The following is a 19,484-nucleotide window of genomic DNA, read 5'->3' as shown; positions in this document are numbered from 1 at the left end:
AAAAAACTGTGTAAAACAGAACAAGCTTAAGCCTCCATGTATATTGGGCCAGCACACTGTACTGTAGAACTGTGCTTATGAAACTAATGCCTTAATGGCTGTCTATCGATAATACAGTGCTCTGATTCTCTCATTATCATAAGTGACACAGGGACTAAAAGATTAGTGTGGTTTGAACACCAAATTGCATACTAACAAACATCTAACAGTTTGGGAAACTTTCAGATCTGAGGGCAAATGTACACATCAAAGACTGGAGTTTTTGTACAGCATCTACATCATAAGATGGCTGTTAGGGTCACAGTACGATTATTACATAAAGCAAGTTAACAATGAAACTGACATGCCAACAGCCTCATGACGCTATGCTTAGCCCACTATTGGTAATCATTTACTAGGACGGACGGCAGATGAAGAGAGATGCTGAAGGACGACAAAATGTCCATCCCTGAATTAAACAGCCATTTTCACAGAGATGACAGAAGTTTTTTTCCATCTATCAACTGCTCCCTGTAATCAATCTAACCTATAATCAATTCCTAACCAATATTTAGGAGGATTTTGAGTAAAATACAGCACCATGGAAGACCTCAAACTTTTACTTCAAAATCTCTGCCGTGAGAGGAAGCAACATTTATTATGAGGTATAGCTATAATGATCCAGTTGTAGATTTGTATGGATTTGGAATGCCGACCATTTTAAGATGAATGGTTAGCTGAGTTAGTTAAGTTTAATGGATAAATATGCTAATTAACTGTAGCTTTGATAACTGATAACTAATAACTAACATAAAGGGAAGAGCAAATCTCACTTTCTATTGTCTTATTTTGTGCTTTGTCAATGAAAATATAACATTGTTTGCATTCTGTGCCACAAAGCCAAACATTTAATGAAAGTAATTTTCTAAGTTAGCTATTGAAAGTTTGTTTATTGTTCCACTCTATGTGAGTACATGCCGGCGTAAATCATTATTTTCACACTTTAGTTCCCGGTAGCATATCTATTACACTCTTATAATTTAATGCTCTTTTAATTTCTGCTACAGGTTTTGTCTTCCCGTTATTACTTTGTTCGCGTGTAGGCGTTTTGTTTAGTGTTACTGATTTTTATTGTTCTTATAGCAGGTTTTTTACTGTTTCCATTAAGTGTGCATTTCGCCTCCAGTCGGCTCAATTCAGACTCTACCACCACGACTGGCACATTTTCAGATTTGGGAGGACTAGATCTATCCACTGATACAAAGCATGGCATAATCTGAGCCCTGAATGTGTAGTTTTTTTCTTACTTACTACAAACATCAAAATAATCATTGGGTTCTCTATTTTCTATTAAAATGAACTTGTTTTATCATAACTGTAGGACTAAGGACTGGCATGAAATTGAAAATGTCCTTCTGTTTGTTGCTCCCACCTGCCATGTCTCCATTTCCCACCGGGGGGGGGGGGGGGGGGGGGGGGGGGGGGCGCTACACACTTTGAGAAGCACTGCCGTAGTGTAAGGATTGACACAAATGCTAGTATGCTACCATGCTAATTATCTACAAAAAAAAGTGTTTTGCTACTTGATGTGCTACCATTTTAAAATATTGTTAGTTTATTGAAATAATAAATACAACATGGGACTTTCAAAGGCCAAATTGTTGAATGGGTTACCAGTAAGTTAGTATAACCAGAGGATTATATTTTTTATTATCTTTAGTTTTCTGTATTTGCACCAATTAGTTAACCTGGCAAGAGCCAGATTGACGTGTAGCCCTTCCTCTAACTCCAGTTCTCCACATCAATCTGGGTCCATGTCAGGCGAATCCTTTCGGAACCAGGAACAGAATGCTTGAAGCTGATTGGGCGAAGCGCCTGTCCACCATGATTTGTTTCAGCCAATCACACGGCGTGGCTACAACAACAAGGTTCTGCTGGTGAAAACGTATTTAACGTCCAAAAATGCACAAAGTGCCTCTCGCTGTTGCTCTTTCAAAAAGGAAATGCTGGATTATTCTAAAACTGAGGTTTTAGCAGCTTCCATACGTTCATCCTCCTTCTGCAACATCTTTCTGTTTTGGTTCGGAGCTATGCTAATAGCGCTAGCCCAGCTAGTTCCTCTCCCCGCAACTGCGCATGCACCAGTTTTGCTTCGACGCTTCTTCCTTCGTCACAGCTTTAATATCCCGCCCTAAACCACAACACTGCCACATGATTGGTTCAAACCGGTTTGGTTCGCTTACAAAGGGTAAGAGCTGGAGCGGTGCAAGGTTATCAATTAGTGACAAAGAGAGAACCCTAAGTCGTAGGTCTCAACTAAGAAAAATGGCATGTTGCTTTTAAGATAAAGATCCAGTGCTTTAACATTGAAGGCGATAATATTTCTAGGAGGCAATATATCATTTAGTAATGATCATTGGGTTCTCTTTTTTCTATTAAAATTAACGTGTTCTGTCATGCCACTAGGACGTTAAGAAGATTGCATGAAATTGAAAATTCCCTCAAGTTCGTTTCGCCCAGCCTGCAATGTCTCCATTCCCCACCAGGGGGGCACGCCACACACTTTGAGAAGCACTGTCTTAAGTTAAAGCTGATATCTGGAGTTTTATGTATCATCAATCTATGTTTATGTATCATTCTTTTGAAATGGAAAAAAATACCTAACTAGTCTTTTACTATGGTCTACTGCCGGTGGTCATTTATATACATTAATAAATATAAGTCTATTCTTCTTCCTATAGACCCCTCTACAAATGCACACAGCCATTAGGCTTCGACTTTGTGTTTTTGAGATTGTCAATCAAAGGGAATGCAGAACTGTGCATCAAACAGGTAAATATGATTTTGGCTCTTACCTGACCCACAGACCTAGATCAATGCAACCCGATGTGACCTTGTTATGTTCCGCGATGCGCATGCAGAAAAGTGGAGGCGTGGCTTCTGGTAGATTGCAGAGGCAGGGGGAAGAAGTGAGGCTGTTGAGGGCGGGACAACGAGACGCCCTCTCAGAAACTCCAGATATCAGCTTTAAGGATTGCCACACATGTAAGTATGCTACCATGCTATTTAGACATACACAAAAAAGTTTTTTGCCAATTTGTTGCTTGATGTGCTACCATTTCATGTTAAGTCAATAATCAATCGGCAAATTATGGTTTGGATGTCACAGCCATACTAGCTTTAATATAACCTCTCCTCTTCTGTGCCTGTGAACCAGGTGCCAAAGGAAGTGCTTAAGGTGATGCCCTCGAGCATAATGTCCACTCTCTGTACACCTGTTCAATACTCGTTGCACCACAGAATATGTCCTCTCCTATTGTAGTCATGTTAACTGAGCCTGTCACATGGGCAGGTGTTTAGGGTACCTGGCTGTTAATGTTCAAACACTGGATCAATACTCAGTTGCATCTCTTTGATAACTACTGTTAAAGTAGCTCAGTTTCATTGCATTAAAAGGGAAGACATTTCATATTAAAGTTTGATTTTTTAATACAGAATTTATGATGTCTTTACTGTAGTAACTTTGTCCTTGTGCATCAGAACAGGAACAAACCAATGAGTCAGAGGGGGGAGGAGGCTGCTCAGAAAACTGTCCTTGTTTTATTTAACGTTGTTATCTAACAGGTGTTGCTATGCAGATTAGTTAATGTGAGTTTATCTTTTGTATTGAATACCTGCTAGTACCTGTTAGCATCTGCCTATACCACCTGCAGCGTGCCAAACACCTGTCCTGCTGTGAGACAGGCTACATTACGTGTGCTCTATTGTTTCAAAAAGAGCTGTACCACAACCATAAGAAATTGTTGTGGATACCTTGCAAGGCGTTGGCCTGATTACGTCCAAAGAGACACAAGAGAAGAGAGCTGATTCCGAGCCCTCGTACTGTACATGCTCATTTGCATTGCAAATATCACCCAGGCAGCACGCTGGGCTGTTAAATCCCATCAGCACCCTCGGGCATCTGAAATGGCTCGAAAACACCTACATGTATGCACATAGCAGGGAAATTCTGTGTACATTGAAGCTGCATTAAGACAAAGGATGTTTTAGAGTTTCTATTTTGGCAATATAGAAAATGACAATATCACCTATATCGAGATATATCTATATTTTTCTAAACCTGTTTTGATTTATACCATCATACAGTACAAATCACATCTTACAAGTATTTAATATTGTTCATAGAGTACAGTCAAACAGTGTCCTTTTTTACAATGTTTCCATATTTTTTAGATATATATCTTTTTATAGCTTATTTTGTATTAAAATACTTATTTTAGGAGTCGCTGCTTAGTCTACTTCTCAGAACAGCATGAAAAACACAGTTAGATGGATTTCTGATTGTGTCTTCCTCTAAACAAGCCACACTAGACAACTCACTCACACGTGCTGTCCCTTAGAGGGGAAAAAGCCAAAAGTGGCAGATATTTTGCAGTTGTTTGTTAATAAATGTGCCTTTGTGGCATCTTTCATCAGTAAATTTAACACAGAATTGTCTTTCTGGTGAGACCTTATTGAGTTAAAAATATCAAGATTTATATTGTATATCACCATTTTGAGAAGAAAAAAAACGAGTTATGAGTTTTGGTCCAGCCCCAGTATCTAACAAGCTAAAAATAAAAAAGAGATGCACTGTTCAGATGATGTAGTGGCTTTTGAGAGGGAGAAACTAGAGATCAAAACAAGCCTCGGGTGATACTGTAGCTGGGATGGAGATTGGACAGAGATGGGCTGACACAGCAGGAGCAGGAGTTTGTCCCATGGTAACAACGCGGACGTGGTTTGACAGCAGGTCTACCAGCTGAGGCTGACAGTGTGTGTTTATGAGTGTGCGTGTGTGCCTGTGGCCTGGAGGGAGGGCATGACGGAGCGTTACAGGTCCACATACAGGCTAACAGGAAGCAGAGCAACCCGTTTTTGCCTGACCTTCACAAGGACAAAACAATCCATTAAAACACACCAACCCATGCATTTACTGTGTTATTAGAGATGACAAGTGATAATGTGGCAGATGGAGAAGATGTTCTTTGTAAATGTCACGTGTAATAACAGATATACTGCGCAGTTAGCCGACGTGTAAACAACACACAAACGTCTTTGTGTGTTGACACTGTTTTTGTTTACCAGGTGGGGAGAGAACAAAAGGCTGTACCAGTAGTAGCGATGAGCGATGTTGGTTCTACTGAAACATCACATAGTCAGAATAGTACATTTTTTCTCTGAACACAGCAGGTACCCACAGCAGACAGCTGTAGTGTGTGTGCTTTTTATTTACACAATACTAGTCTTCAGAGTCCCTGGAATAAAAACTATTTTGGCTCCAGAGTGGGAAGTTTTTTATCTGCATGGATCAGGATCCTAAAAAAAAGGAAAAAGGAAAACATTTTCCAGCATTACGTAGTGATGTAAACACGGACTAATTCCACTCAGATAATTTGGGGTTTTTGAGTTATAACCTTTATGGCAGCAACTGCATCACTTGATGGGAGACTCGACACCACATAGCCCACAAGCCCACAGGTAGATAGTACTGCCTGTAGGAGCCTATAACACGTGTCCAACTCAAGGCCCGGGGGCCAAATCCGGCCCTTCAGGGCATCTGATTCGGCCCGCAGGAGAAAGTAAAAATTATAGAGAAAACATGAATCATGGTGCAATAATTCAGTTGTAAATTGTTATTCAAATACCTCTAATTTTTCCAAAATCCTGCAATTTTTCTCAAATTATTTCACAAAATCTCCCCAAATTAAATAAAAATTGATCAAAAAAATGTTGTCAATGCCTTCCATACTTTGTCTGATTTATAACTGGCAGTGCAAACTTGAACGCTAACATTGAAATTGTTCATTTTCCCGCTTAAAACTTGCGGCCCAGGATGAAAGTAGTGTTCCTATCCCACAACGAGATAAGATCAAAACAGTAGTATAGGTAGTTAATGCTCACATGGCCCCCGGCACCATAACACAATAAATAATACCCCAGAAAGAAGACAGAGTCAAATGTGAAGACGTGTTTATCTGTGACGCTTTTTCAGCCTGTAAACAAACACTCAAGCTGCTTACCTTTGCAGCCAATTTAACTCGCCCCCATTAGTACAGTCTCACACACACACACACACACACACACACACACACACACACACACACAACTCACACAGTGCTGACAGATACAGTCACTGTGAGTTAAAATAAGACATAACCCATGATGAAAACAACACCCTTTGGTTCAGGAGCAGGAATAACAAAGTGAGGGCAAACAAGCAGTGTTGATTAGAGGGTGTGACAGTTGTGTAAGTCCCTCAGTGTGTGTGTGTGTGTGTGTGTGTGTGTGTGTGTGTGTGTGTGTGTGTGTGTGTGTGTGTGTGTGTGTGTGTGTGTGTGACCCAACTGTGACTAAGCCAATAACAGATCCAGTTGTTGTACACTGACAAGCAGAGACACAAAGCTCCACAGCTGATTTCTGGTAAAGCAACAAGTTCAGGAAGACAAATAATAATAATAATAATAATAATAATAATAATAATAAGGGTTGTTATTGCAGCTCGTGGACACAAAACGACACTGCCTGCCTATACTTGCTCCAGCTTGTGCTCCAAGCAACCATAATTTCATCCCACAAAGACAGCAGCAGGGCAAAGTCCATATAAGCTGTAAACACATGGAGGATCAGCCTGTGGAGCAGCTGCAGGAAACAGCGCTTTTTCTGCTGCGCCCACAACCGTGACCAGGACATTACGCATTTAAAGGGACAAAATGATTGAAATAAATGTAAATACTGTCAACAACACTGTACTTGTTCTAGCTTAATAACACAGGCATACAAGGAGAATAGAGATATAGCCATACCCTCCGATCAGACGGATATCCAGAGGTGAACCATGGATGGTGCGCACCGGGGTGGTCAGCTCTGCTCCAGCCGCGGCTCCGCGCTTATTATTCCCCGGTTTAGGGAGAGAAGAGGGAGTGCGTCGGTGATTTGAGAGAGAGAGAGAGAGAGAGAGAGAGCGAGAGAGAGAGAGAGAGAGAGAGAGGAGTGGAGGAGGAAGGAGCAGAAAGAGGGAGGGGCACAGTTAGATGCAGAGAGGCGGGCACCGAGCTCTGTGCGTGTCACGGGGAATGCGTAAAACCAAGCCAACCCTCTGTCATTCCTGCAAAAAGAAAAAATAACCCTCTGTCAACAAGTGCCTGGTTGTGAATCAACACCCCAACAGTGTGACACAATCCTTTTCTGTTTCCACTGCAGCTGCGTTCACCCCGTGTGTGTGTGTGTGTGTGTGTGTGTGTGTGTGCGTGTGTGTGTGTGTGTGTGTGTGTGTGAGAGAGACATGTATAACACACCGTTGGCTTGTGTTCGGTTCGTCATTTTTGGGCAGAAATCCACCTTTGATGAATCGCTTAAATAAAGCAGTGTTTCTCAAATAGGGGTACGTGTACCCCTAGGGTTACGCCTGGCACTGCATGGAGCAGGTAGCGCCACATTTTGAGCCCTGGGTACAAACTATCTTGTTTGGCCCCTATTGTAATTTAAGTAACTAGTATCCTTCCATTATTATAAATAAGCTTTTTTTCTAAATCTGTTCTATTATATTCTAGTGGATTATTGAATATTGTGTTTGTGACATACTTTTGCTACAATTTAGTGTCGGCTGGGACATTTTTATGTCCCAGCCGAGGGGGGAAATATATATATAAGAAGGTATATCACAAGTTAATTAACATACATTAAAACAACAAAATGACCACTTTGTTATATTTATCTGGTTATTAAAACTTAAATATAGAATGCTTAGAATCATAGGGATACTGGCCACCTACTTAGGACTTGGTGGTGGCAGCAAAATGTAGTCTTCAAAATCATTTTTTGAAAATAATTTTATCTCCAGTTAAGATATGACGCACAAAAGGAATGTTTCAGCATTTAAATGCACGAGACGGCCCATAGGTAATTTCAATCAAAAATAATATATTGCCTAAAAAGATGTAAGTGTTTTAAAGCTCACCTCTGAAGAATTGAGTACGAAATTGCTTTCCCTCATGTGTCTCTTGTCAGGGGGTACTTGAGAGAGAGAGATTGGAAAATTAACAAATAGAGTGTCAGTCTTGGTCTCACCCCAGGCATGAGATGACCTGGAGTTTAAATGGGGTCACGAGAAATTTCAGAAAAAATTAAATAGATTTGATTTTTTTTTTTCATTATTATTATTATTATTATTATTATTATTATTATTATTATTATTATTATTATTATTATTATTATTATAATTATTATTATTATTATTATTATTATTATTATTATTAAAACAACACACAATCTTTAACAACTGTATTTCTAAACTTTCACTTTGTGCATCTAGTTCAACTAAAATGCAGTTACAAAAAATATCTGAACTCTAACTTTAAAAACTAATTCTAGAAAAAAATGTCTTTGGGTTCGGCAGAAATTCTTGATATCAAAATGAGGTCACAGTCCAAAAAAGGTTGGGAACTACTGCACTAAATACTGTTTCTTTCCACTTATTTACAAAATGAGATTCTTTAAAATGTGTTATCACTCATTAATTTCATCATTATGCTCTAGTTGTTTTTTTTATAATTTTTCTAAGCAAAATGTTGCAGTCGAAAAAGGGGGTACAAATTCAATGAAACTCCACTTGAATAATTGTAAAGTTCTACTTCCAAATAAATCTGATGAAATGTTGTGTTATTGAAAAAGTGTGTTATTTAGCATGGATGCCAATATTTATGTTTGGATATGAGACAGTGATGTACAATTACTGGTTAATTTCAAATTTGAATAATTGCCATGAAAATTTTTCTATTTTCTAATATTGTCAAAATTTCCGAGCTGAAGTTCCCGTGGAAATTTGCCAGATACCCACAACTAAATTATTTGGTAATTCATATTTTCTCATTGTCATTTTTACTTTACCCTGCGGGCCGGATTTGGACCCCGGGCCTTGAGTTTGACACATGTGGCTTATGCAGTAGTCAACATTAGAAGACTTTTTTTTGCTCATAGTGCTATCAGAGTTGCTCATGCATTCTTGATTTAATCACTTAGACAGCTGCTAACAACACAGAAAGGCTTTGCATACAGATAAGATGGGATTTATATGCTGCGCTTAGGGCAACGCGCCCTCACCCGCCCAATGTAAACACAAAAACAAGGGCCATGGAAAGCAACAATGCTGAGGTAAAAAGTTCCTTACTGAGCCTGGAAATTAACAAGGTATTATTTTGAGAAGCAAGCCGAGCCACGATAATTAATCAGTGAAGAGAGATTGCTATTGCTTGATTTGATTAATCTGTCAGTTTTTATAACACTGCAGGGCTTCTGTTGAGCTTCACACACAAGTATCATAAAAAAGTCATTTAGCTATAATATGTCACTCAAGGTCATTACCAGTTTAGAGCAGATGATAGTGGCTTTTACTGTCAGGGTTGTGCCAGGCAGGTAATGGCGGAGCTCGACTTGAATCCAAATGTGGCCAAAGGATTATGGAATGCAGAATGTAAAAACTCTTTCACTTTTTCACAGCTGACATATTTTTGAACATTTAGCTCATTTTTCTTTCATTTGAGAGATAAATTGGTGTAAAACAGCATGTTTGATATCATTGTTAAAAATGTGTACACATGAAAAATAAATCTAAATGTAAATGCTAAAGCTAAATGTAAATGTTAAATCTAAATCTAAATGTTTAATGATTTTCCAAGTGTAAAGCTAAATGTTTAGAATTTATGCAATGTGGGCATTTCAGCGCCTGTCGATCACGCCTACTGCAGCTCAGTGAGTTAGAAGAGTGATTTAGTGACATTTAGATTTAGATTTTACATTTATTTTTAACATTTACATTCAGATTTTTTTTTTTACAATTTTTTAACAATGATACAGAACATGCTGTTTTACATGAATTAGTCTCAAATGAAAGAAAAATTAGCTAAATGTGAGGAAAACAGTGGCCAAGTTTAGACATTCGGCACCCCATAGATAGAGGGTGCACACATACTATAGGCCACAAATGTAGATTCATATTGTGACCATACATGTACATGTTCACATTTCAAGTCCTGTTGGAGGCCTGTAGTTTCCCACGTTAATATATATCTATCAGAAAAACATAATACTTTATCAATGCTTCGATGTTGCTCTTACATCTAATGCATCATTATGGTAATTTTACTCACACATGATGGAAGCCATTGAAGCAGTTAGCTACAGAGATGTTTCCAACACAGTATATCAACTTGTCTTGTTAGTTTCAACTTAAAGTGCAGCGGTATGTGATTTCCAACTTATTTTATCATCAAAATCACTGTTTCTCAAATGGAGGTACTCATAGGGTACGCAATGGCACTTGAGAGAGAAATATTGGAAAGTTAACAAACAAAAGCATTAAAAATATGGGGTTTTACAATGTTTATTTTTAGTGAAAAATGATTAACATAATAAAGGTGATGGAAATGATCTTGTTTAGAACATGAACAGAAAATGCAAGGCTCAGAGAGCAAAAGTCACCAGATTATCTGGATACTACATGGACTATAACACTGTTCGGTAAAGTTGGCAGATATTCACAGATTCAGACTTCCACCATCAATAACTCTTTAACGAAATGTCATCGACATACAAATGACACTTCTGCCATCAGTGTGAGATGGACAATATGATACAAGATCATTTTTTATCAAACGCAGCAGAGGAGTGTGGTGAGATTAAAACATGAAGCTGTCGTCCTAGTTTCCCTTAAATATCCAAATATCACACAAACAGAACCAGATTTAATTTAAAACAGAAAAAAAGTATTTTTTAAACTGAAAAACCAGTCCGTTATTTCAATTTTTCCGGGGAGGGGGGTTTAGATGCTACTCGGAACGGATTGTTTTTGTGCCCCCCGCTTTTTTCTTAATGCCCCCCCAGTTAATGCTGCCTGCCGCTGACTCTGCACTGCAGTAACCCTAGTTACAGATAATGAAAATTAGGATGTTGGAGAGCTCTTGTACCAATGCAACATGGTCACCAACAACTTCTAAACTAACGAGGCATTGATTTACACTAGTGCAGTGTTTCCCAAACTTTATTACCCCATGTACCCCTCAGCCTTTATTTCTTATTGCAAGTACCCATAGCTTATGTTATACATTTATTTGTGTCTGCAGGCTTGTCTAAACACTTTCCTGTGTCTTCTCCAACATTAACCTTGAGTTTAGGTCTTTTTATTCATTTCATGTTTTGCTCGTTTTAGAATTTGGCATTGTTGTTTAATGCAGCTGTCATTATGTGTATTGTTTGTGTAAATATTTAGTTTTGTGTATTTTTTGTATAAATATTTAGTTTTGTGTATTTTGAGCCATTTTCATATTTTTGTTGTGTTTTTCTGTAATGTCTGGTTTTTGAAGTCATCATTATGTGTATTTTTTTATCTTTCAGTTGTCTTTTTGTGGAATTTTTGTATAATTATTGTTTTTTGTTGCCATTGTAGTGTGATTCTGGAGTCATTTTGTGTATTTTAGTTTGGGTTTTGTGTGTGTGTGTGTGTGTGTGTGTAGTTTTGTGCATCTCTGTTGTCATTTTAGTGTATTTTGAGTCATTTTCATGTTTTTTTTGTCGTTTGGTGTATTTTTCTGTCATATATGTTTTTTGGAATAATTTTTTGTGTTTTTGGAGCCTTTTGTATATTTTTGTGCATTTCTGTTGTCGTTTTGTGTACTTCCTGTATAAATATTGTTTAGTTTTTTGTTTCACGTCATTTGTGCATTTTTTGTATAATTATTGTTTTTTGTTTCCTTAAGTAGTGTGATTATGGAGTCATTTAGTACCTTTTTTTGTTTTTGCATTTCTGTTGTCTTTTGTGAATTTTTTGTATAATGATTTAGTTTTGAGTATTTTGAGTCATTTTGTTGTCATTTAGTGTGTGTGTGTGTGTGTGTGTGTGTGTGTGTGTGTAAGGGGGGGTGAATCCATTCTAAATTTATGCGTACCAGTCCATCCACGTGTACTTGCCTGCCTAACTTTCACTAAACTTATCTATTTTGTAGTGGCAGGTGTCGTGAGTGAAGCTGCAGTAATCAGGTGACCTTCAATATGTAGCACCGTCTACGTAACTTGTAAACACTTTGATCTGACTCAGAGCATAACACTACAGTCACTACCACGCTATGAACGGGTGTCAGGACACAGACCGTGCTAAATGGTGGTCTGTTATACACTCAACACTCACACGGCTTCACGCACGTTTCGTAGGTGATCGATAGTGAAGCCCACCTGATCGACGTGTGTGTGTGAGAGAGACTCTCTACCTGTGACTCTAATCTCCTCCGTTGGTTCTCTCTCACACACGCGCCGCGAAGAAATGTGCAGCTTTCAACACAACAGCCATTGCTGTCAATAACTTCCTGGCGAGGTCTGTCTGGTCTAAATAGCGAACGGTCAAACTAAGATGAAAATAAACGTTTTAAATGTCATCACCAAATAAGTAAAGAGAAAAGAGAAGTCCACAGGAGCTCTTGCGTGCACCGGAAGTGAGCTGTGCAGTGAAATAGATATAGATGGTGCGCTAGCGCCCCCTCACACTCTGAGGTCAAACGCTGAATAGGTTTCACTTACCGTGCCATCCAGAAGTGAAATAAAATTAAAATAAACATTTTGAAATGACCAAATTACTCCAAAATAACAGATACACACACTCGGGGTATTTGGAAGCCATTGACAAAGTTTCAGGTTGAACAGGCACCGCGTCGGGGAGATATTTGCACACACACACACATACCAGTTTACACTGGGTAAAAAGTGGGTTACATTTTGGAACAAAAATCATACTCACGTATCCATTTACTCCTATGTACAATTCAGACACTTAAAATAACCTAAAACGTTTTCCAGAAGAATTCCCAGGTGTTCAGTTCGGGAAGCTAGCCAAACACCAAGGGCATTTTTACAGTGAGGCTAAAGTACAAACACCTATACATCCTACTACCCTATGGGAATATTTACATTTATATTTCCAACCCACCAGCAGCCATGTTTTCAAATCTTTGGTAAAGATGGGCAGATCTTGTACATCAGTGGGTCGATTATTATTCCACACTTGAGAAGCACAATATGGAAACAGTCTTTTAATAAGAACAAGGCAGTCACCTCTGGAACTGGCTCTCCTGGATGTGTGTTGCGTTTCTATGTCCTTGATACATTTTTGATACATTAAAGCACAGGCTGATCCTGGTTGATTCTCCATTTTGTTCTTCGGTTTTGTTCCATCATTTTCTATTTATTTTGTCAGGTGACATCACATAGTCAACTGTTTTCAAACAGGAGCATTTTTGCTATGAGACAACGTTCTGAAAATTATCAGTATTATTCTCACATACCAACAATGAATTAAAATTGTGAAGCTTTTTTTTATTGAGTCATCAAACAAGTTTTATCGCATACATTTTTTGAACAAAATCATTTTTTTTTATCACACATACAAAAAATTATACCCCTCACCTCCACTGTACCCCTCCCCTGGCACACATCCCTAAATTATGAAGCTTAACCATATGAAGCAGCAGGACAGGAGGCAGCTCATTACACGCTGGGAATCTGTGCATCCCAACACCTGTAAAGACTTTGATGTGTAAAGTAGCATTTTACACATCAAAGCCTGCATTCCTTTATACAAATTGAAACTATTGTCCAAACTTGATGAGCTGAGTGGAACCTTTGGCAAAGCAATATTTAACAATTTAATTAATTCCGTTTGATGTGTTTTGGAAAAAAAAGCTTGGGTTTGATTTTATTATTATGGCATCATGATAATACAGATTTAAATATTACAATACTAACACGAACATTATGTTTTAGATGAAATAGGACATTGTGATCAACATTTTTTTGAAAATCTATAGAAACACTATTCATTAAAAATAGAAATGCAACAGCAAATTATTAGTTCTTGTCGTATTTGCATTTTCAGAAGATGAGAGAAACTTTGCTGAGTCCTAACATTCAGTACAGCAAGCAAAAAAAGATCTATAAGTCTGAGCAGCTTCTCTGACATATAAATGCCAGCAGGTTTAAGGGAAGCAGGATTAGAATAAGATTTACAGAATAAAATATGCAACCGTCATGCAGCTAAAGAGTAAGAGCCAACCCACTCTTAACAGAGTAGAACCTCTTAATGTTTTTACATAGCAAACAGGTTTCAGAGTATGAATTCAAATGTACAATGTTTTAAATGTTTATCTCCAAAAATACAATTGACCTGTAGGGGCAGATTTTACCTTAAAGGTCCCATGTCATGCTATTTGTCACCCATCTCCATTTGGTCTAAGAACCCCAAAAACATAATATTTGAGGCAGTGACGTGCCGTGAGCACTAGGGTAGGGTAGGCAGGGCGTTGCAAATCGAGACCACCAATGTCAACACCAATGACAATTCTTTATGTTTCTGCTGGCAAGTGTTAATTCAATTCAATTCAACTTTATTTGTATAGCGCAATTTACAACAAAGTCAGCTCAATGCACTTATCAAAATATAAAATTCATAATACGAAAGAAAAAACCCAACAAGATCCACATGAACAAGCATTTAGCCATCGAACAAAATCAACATCATAAAACATCATTAATGAAACAAACAATTATTTAATATAGCCTCCATACTCTCCCAACAAGATATATCTCATGACACGACAGCGCATCCGTTGTTGGTGTTGGAAACACAGAAACACGGAGAAAATGACAATAACAACAACAACTCAGAACAGCCTCAGTGAGGCGCATCCAAAAAGCCAATCCTACCATTCACTGTGAAAATATGAACAATTTTCTGACCTTACCTTTGCTTTTAAAAGCTGTTGTTTTTCCTCAAAAAAAGTTTCTTTATCGTCATCCTTCCTGTAGTGTTATCCTCGCTAGCCACACTCTATCAATTCACTAATGCACTACCCAGGCGCCGCAAAAATGGCTGCCCACTGCTCCTCAGGGATGGGTTAAATGCAGAGGACAAATTCCATTAATGTAATAACATTACATGGCCAATTAAAGGCAAAAGCGAAAGCCCCGATTTAATATGTATAGCATTTAGAATCGCACGGTTACGTTGAAAGGCAGTGTAGAGAGCTGCCTTTTTACGTAAATGGTTTTCATCTTAGGGAACTGACTGTGCATGCGCAAACACATAAAAACACACTATGGAAACAGAGGCAGAGCAGCAATGTACATTGGGCGAGGGTGTGGCCTCCTCCTGTCTTACAGCGGATTGAGACTGTGCAGCGTCTCTGCCATAGAAAATACAAACATAGCACTGAGCGAAGGATGCTGAAATGCTCACCTTCGTGGGCGTGTCTGTCTACATGTCAATCACGGTAGAGAGCTTCCTGGAGGCATGGCTTCTCCAGCTCAGTGCCACGTCACATTTGTCATCAAAGTGGGAAAACGACATCAAATTGGAGTGAGGTGTTTGGGCTCGTCCTGCAGTAAGAAAGGAGCAAATCAACCTCTAACTATCGATTGAGGGAATCAATGAGAAAAAACACTTTGGGCATGTGTATGAAGCCCAAATAGCACTTTGATAACGTTTAAAGCACAGAAAAGTCGATTTAGCTTAACATGGGCTTTTTAAAGTATGAGTACACCTCCAGGTTTTTGCTGACCTGCCACTAGGGGAAAATTTTTAAAATGCCTTGATTATACTGTAGGTATTGCGCCGAGAGTAGTTAAGACAGCAGCCCGGCCCCCACAGCACTGCACAGTTCCACATGGAGCTGTCAATAAATGCTCACTGAGGGCTGTGAGAGGAGGAAACTAGTCCCTCCTCTGAGCTTTTTTAGGAGGGATGGGGCCAACAGTGACTGTTAGTGATGTCACTAATTCAAAAAGACGTCACTGATCTAATCTCAGCCAATAATAAATTTCAATCGTAACAGCCTTTCAACCCATAGAGGGCAGGCACTCTGACACTGACTAAAATGTGAAGAGGTGGGACCAGGATCAATAAACTACATTACTTCATACCTAGTCATATATGTGTTCAACAGAATAAAGTGGTTTTAGGGTGCACTTACACTTTAAATGGTCCGATGAATGTCAAGAATTTTTAATGTGTGAGGGAGCAAAAGCTGGCCCTTCTGATCTGCTCTAACAGATGAGGTGCTTTATTGTTGTTCAGTGGAGTCGAAGGCTCAAAACACCCAATGCATCACCGAAAGAGCCAAGACGTGTCATGTGACCACTAGTACTGGATCCATGACAGAAGAGGGCAGACCCTGGTGAGCCTGTACAGGATGAAGCAGGAAAACTAGATAAAATAATATGTAGTGGAATTTTTAAAAGAAAGTGTCTATATCCATGGTTGCCGTACAGACAACCCCCAGTGCTATTGGTAAGTTTACCAAAGTTCATGCACGTCTTAGGGTTAGGGTTAGGTTATAATTCTATATTGCAACAATTTTTAGGGTTACGGTAAGAGTTAGGTTTATGGTTAAATTTAGTCTTAGTGAAGTGATCTAAACTGGCCAATGAGGGGTGCTGCATACGAATAGAATGTCAGTATATTGATACAACAACCGTACGGATAGCCACTGCCTTTTTAAAACTAGCATATATGAAGTGATGCTAAACATCACAAGAATGGTTAATAAGAGTCTTTATTTTCCCTTTCAGTCTCAATTACAATTAAAATGTAACTGAACAAAATAATCAACTAGAATATTTGCATTAACATTAACATTTGTCGAGCATTATCATAAACCTAGCAGTACCACTAACCTCTAATTAGTACTAACCTAGCACTAGCATCAGCTTAGCATTAGCATTTGCGTAGCAATGGCAACAATCTAGCATTATCTGAACATTAGCAATAAGGTGGAAAAAAGTTGAAATGGGTTGAAAACTGAAAAGGTTGAAAAAAGTTTAAATTAGTTTTTTTTTTTTTTTAAATGGGGAATGAGTTGAAAAAGTTGAATGGGTTGAAGGTAGTAGCTGAACATGTTAAAGGTTGAATGGTTTGAATCAGTTGAAGAATGGCTGGGGATGAAGGGCTTAAAATATCCAATAAGTCAAAAAGTTTAAAAATTACAAATTATAAAAGTACAAGCATAAATTTCGGCAAAATCAGACAAACGGTGTAGGAGGAGTAAAAACAGACGTTACAAAAAAAACGTATAACAATAGTTTTAACAGAGCATCTCTCAGATGGAAGAAACGCACTACAGCACTGGTTTCCAGAGCCAAAGCAACATTAAAGTGCAAGGTTTGTGTTTATTTAGTTTTTACACTTCTTTTCAACTTCTTTTTAGCTTCTGTAAAAAAGAATGCAAACTGCAGTCATTACCCAAACATTTTGCAATAACTCCTGGTACTTGTACAGTAGGTCAATTTCAACATATTTTAACAATATAGTAATTAATTTAGTAGAGTTTTAGAATCATTTGAATGAATTACATTTTTAAAACGACTATTTATCTGTCATTGTATTTTGTTTAATGGAAAATTGAATGATTGGATATTACTTTAATCATGCAAATATATTAATTGATTAAAAAGCCAGTCTCTGACCAAACCAACTACAACACCAGCAAATATACTCAGATGAAGGACCTGATGGTGGATCATGGGCTGGTAGTTTGACATCTCTGTAATACAGAAATCAAAAAACAAAAGAAAATTATAGCGATGAATATTCATGGTTGGGTAAATGTCACAATGGGAATAATTTAGCTAAGCATTCTTTGTACATAATCAGATTACCCAAACAGGCTCTACTGTGCTTCACAATAAAATGTGTAATTCAGCTATATTGTTTTTTTTTCGAATACTTCAGCATTGATATAGACAAATCTTTTCTTTTATCATGACATTTGCTGCAGTGACCTGCTTCATGGCTGCACAGAGTTTATCTGCTTCAGGTTCAGTGTATACCCACATTGCCTGACCACGGATTTAGTGAACATATTCTGGCATAGGGGATTAAAAATCCATAGACAATCATTTGAACACAATTCTAATGTGATGGTGTTTGGCTTCTAATATTGGCCGCAACAAATGATACAAATTGTGAACATCACTGTAATTATTTAATTAGGCACTTTAGTCTCACCAACAGCTTTTATCCCAGCAGGGAAGAAAGAATGAGTTAGGCAGTCCACCACACATGCCTAATGCAAAGCAACAATGTTTTCAATAACATACTGAGGAAAACTTTACAGTTTTCTGACTGGCTTGGCTGACTGTGTAACAGTAGGATTTCCTGCCAAAGAAAAGTTTTACTATGACCAATACAGTATTTCTTATAATGGTTTTGCTATAGTGATATACATTCTTTTAGCCTCATTCAGAGGGTCAAAGTTGATATTCCACATTTTGTAAAAAGTCAGTTCGAGTTGGATTTTTCTCGCTTTGTGACATAATGCGGAAACTCCTCCTCCTGATAAACCTGGCTCCTCCTACCCTATAAGAATGTGAGCTCTCAAACTACCTCACAGGTAAAACAAACACGGCGGTTTAATAAAGAATATACATTTTACCTTATTATACTTTATTGTCTTATATAAAGCAACATACACACATTTTGTTCTCTGCATTTAACCCCTCCCTGAGGAGCAGTGAGCAGCCACGGTGTAATACCCAGGGAGCAGTTAGGGTTAATATAAGGAACTGATCAACATCCCACAGTGATGGGCCAGGGATATTAGAACCAGTGACAAGCCCGCTCCCTTAACCACACATCACTTTATCCACAGATAACATATTTACATTCAGTATATAGATAATCCAAAGTGCAGTGTGAGCTCTCACAATTAGTTCCATTTTTAGTAGCCGTTAAATAGCCTCGTATCGCCTTTGACATGATCTGATCTGTTTGTGATAGCAATGTGATGCATCGGTTGGACAAAACAGTGGACGATCGTCTTAAATGGACTATTCCTGTGGTCAGTAGAGGTGAGGATGACAAGAAAGCGACGTAGCAGCTCTGGTGAGTGTTTGAAACAGTTGACTGACTCCGTTACTGATGTGATTAACACACACCGTGGAGCAGCATTTGTTAGACTCACAATCACAATAGTCATTTAAATAGTCATGTGTTTTACTGTAATTTGCAGCTGAAAACAATAACAAGAGTGTGTAGATAGAAGAAAATCACTATGGTAGTCACTGATCACCCTTTACAAGAGTGAGGCATGTCGTCTACAGACACGCCCACTCATTCATTTGCATGAAGGCCCAAAAACAGTCTGTTTAGAAGCATTGTGAAAGTGACTTCTCAGAAGGCTAAAACTCCAGAAAACAGGCAAGTTTGGGAAAATAAACCTCAAATACTATGTTGTTGGGGTTCTTAGAACAAATGGAGATGGGTGAAAAATTTAATTATACTAGACCTTTAACAGTGTTACACGTTTAATCAATTTTTCCACAATATTCTGTTCAGGGTGTAGATTGTTAGAGCCCATTTAATTTGAAACAGAACAAAAGGTAGTCTACACCATTGAAAGGTCAACGGTTCATTACAGCGCTAACACAAT

At 38.3% G+C, this 19,484-nt stretch overlaps 1 protein-coding gene across 10 annotated transcripts in view; it reads right to left on the bottom strand.

The window, feature by feature from the left end:
- Positions 1-6,951, bottom strand: part of LOC114462798 (band 4.1-like protein 1) — a 131,622-nt gene extending 124,671 nt beyond the window's left edge. For all 10 annotated transcript variants that reach the window (XM_028445797.1, XM_028445802.1, XM_028445803.1 and 7 more), the window contains exon 1: positions 6,825-6,951. The gene's annotated coding sequence lies outside the window, so the exon portion shown is untranslated. The remainder of the gene's footprint in view (positions 1-6,824) is intronic.
- Positions 6,952-19,484: the final 12,533 nt, after the last annotated feature.

The sequence above is a fragment of the Gouania willdenowi genome, chromosome 5, assembly GCF_900634775.1.
Source record: "Gouania willdenowi chromosome 5, fGouWil2.1, whole genome shotgun sequence".
NCBI lineage: Eukaryota > Metazoa > Chordata > Actinopteri > Blenniiformes > Gobiesocidae > Gouania > Gouania willdenowi.
This window is presented reverse-complemented; position numbering and strand designations above follow the sequence as displayed.